The sequence below is a fragment of the Gavialis gangeticus genome, unplaced genomic scaffold (assembly GCF_001723915.1).
Source record: "Gavialis gangeticus isolate Ggan-Ray unplaced genomic scaffold, GavGan_comp1, whole genome shotgun sequence".
In the NCBI taxonomy this organism is placed as follows: Eukaryota; Metazoa; Chordata; order Crocodylia; family Gavialidae; genus Gavialis; species Gavialis gangeticus.
In genome coordinates this window covers 109,170,711-109,173,355 of record NW_017729025.1, presented here as the reverse complement: position 1 = coordinate 109,173,355, position 2,645 = coordinate 109,170,711, and positions in this window count along the sequence as shown.

Sequence of the window (2,645 nt, the reverse complement as noted above, 5' to 3'; positions counted from 1 at the left end):
GCAGGAGTCTCCCTCCTGGCCCTTCCTGCTCGCCCACCGATGAGAACGCCGACACAAATGCAATTGGAGGCATTGGGGGGTGGGTGACCTGTGGCTGGAGGAGTTTTCATTTTTCTTCTTTCATTTCCCTCCTGAACGTGAGTTCAACAAACTTCAATAGCCTGCAATTGTCTTAACACTGTAGGGTTCTTGACTGATACGTGGTGTATGTGTTTGTTGTGCGGGCTGGGTGGGGGGAGGTGCTTGGACTCGCACCTTTTAGCTTTCAGGGATTAGGAGGACATGATGGCATGCTATAGTTTAGTAGGGGGTGAGAACACAGCTTGTTGTTATATAGTTTCTATTGAACAAGCAGTGCAAGGGAATTATTGCTAAAAACATGCTAACAAAAGGGAAAAAAAAACTGGGGCAGTAGAGTTCTGGCTGCGTATCACATCAGCCAGTTGCAGTGGTGGGGGTAAGGAAGGGAAGATGAAGAGCGATGCAGTGTGGGATACCTGGAGGACCGACCAGACCCATGCCATAGAACATTTAGTGTCTGTATATAAAACACTCAGTTCAGAGTGAACCATTTCTATATAGTACATATGGTAATTTTCCAGGTACAATTTTGAAGTGTTCCAGGTGGCTTTAAATTGATTTAAGAGTCTTTAATACGTCTATCCTCTTCTTCAGGCTTAAACTGCTTTTGAACCTCTCTAAGTGTTATGTGTGTCCACAAACTAGGTGTCACTAGTGCAGGTACGGGCAATTATTTCGGGCAGAGGGCCACTTACCAAGTTTTGGGAAGCTGTTGAGGGCTTCATGGATAGCCCTGCCCCTTGACAGTTGCTCTGCCCCGGTTGCCATCTTGGGACTGGAAGTCCCACCTCCTAGCCCCTGACCTGTGCTACTGGAAGTCCCTCCCCTTGTCCTGGAAGTACTCCTTTTGGGAGGAAGGGTGCTGTGATCGGGAAACAGTGACAAAGATATATATATATGTATACACACACACACACACACACACCATCTACTATAACCTATTTTAATTTTATTTAAAAATATTTTTCTACTGATTTCTGAGTTTACAAAAAGTGTATCTAGAGGTGGCTGCATAATAGCTTAAAATACAATACTACTGTGTGTTTTGGGTGGGCAGGAAGGGGGTATAAGTGGCAGTGTAGATGCGGAGAGTGTGTGAGAGTTTGTGTGTGCGTGCACGCACAGTGAGGTGTGGGTATGTGGCTGGGTACATGCTGAGAGAACCGGGGCCAGGCTTTCAGCTCCATAGCGTGTAGCTCTAACACACTGCATGTGAGCCTCACATGATGCAGCCAGGAAGACCCCATGCCCAGGCTCTGTATTTCTGCAACCCCACCTTGGGTCCCTGCCAGTCCCAGGGCACTTGCACAGGCTCCATGTTTCTGCCTGCCACCACTTTTCCCTGCGTTCCCTCCTGCAGCCTTGCCTGCTGGTCCCTGCAGCCCACCGCTCCCCAGTGCTCCACGCAGCCCTCGTCAGGGCCCAGTGCCTGCCGCAGCCCTGCTGTGACTGTCGCCTGCCACAACCCCGCCACTCACCGTGGCTCCCCCGCTGTGGCTCTGCCGCCTGCTGCACACCACATGGGTCCCACCACCTTGCTCCCCACAGGCCCCCCTGCCACCGCACTGTTCCATGCAGCCCCCACCGCTCCCCACAACTACCACTTACAGCCACTCCCTCCCTCCAATCGTACCTTATTTTCCACTCAGACAGAGGGAAGGGGAACAACTCCAGGGGCATGGGGCCAGAAGCCGCAGAGGCTTCTGGCTGGGGGCTGAGAGCAGGAACGGGGTGGCAGGGCTGAGTGGAGCCGGGCTAGCCCTGTTGCTCAGCAACAGACTCCTCCTGGTCCTGCTGCTGCTGTCCACCTATCATCTTTGCCAGGTGACCACAGGCAGATATAAATTAATTTTCTAACATTTTTAAAGGCCCGGTGGGCCAGATAGGATGCAGCCCGCGGGCCGTTTTTTGCCCAACCTGCACTAGTGTAACTACAGAGGTAAAACATCTTGAGACTTGAAGGAATTCAAATCTTATGTAAATTGGTCTTTTATAGTGAAGTGCTGACCACATGCCTCCATCAGGGGTTATAGTTTATAGTTTCATAGTTAGTAGGGTCAGAAGAGACCTGAGCAGATCATCAAGTCCGACCCCCTGCTATGGCAGGAAAGGGTACTGGGGTCAAACGACCCCAGCTAGGTGTTCATCTAACCTCCTCTTAAAGACCCCCAGGGTAGGAGCCAGCACCACTTCTCTTGGAAGTTGGTTCCAGACCCTAGCTGCCCTGACCGTGAAGTAGCGCTTCCTGATATCTAGCCTGAATCTACCCTCTGCCAGCTTGTGACCGTTATTTCTTGTCACTCCTGGTAGTGCACGGGGGAACAGGGACTCCCCCAATGCCTGCTGGTCCCCTCTGACTAGTTTGTAAATGGTCACAAGATCCCCCCTCAGCCTTCTCTTGTGGAGGCTGAACAGGTTCAGGTCCCATAGCCTGTCCTTGTAGGGTCTGCCCTGCTGCCCCCGATCATGTGAATGGCCCTCCTTTGGACCCTCTCCATGGTGTCCACATCCCTCCTGAAGTGCGGTGCCCAGAACTGGACGCAGTACTCCAGGTGCAGCCTGAC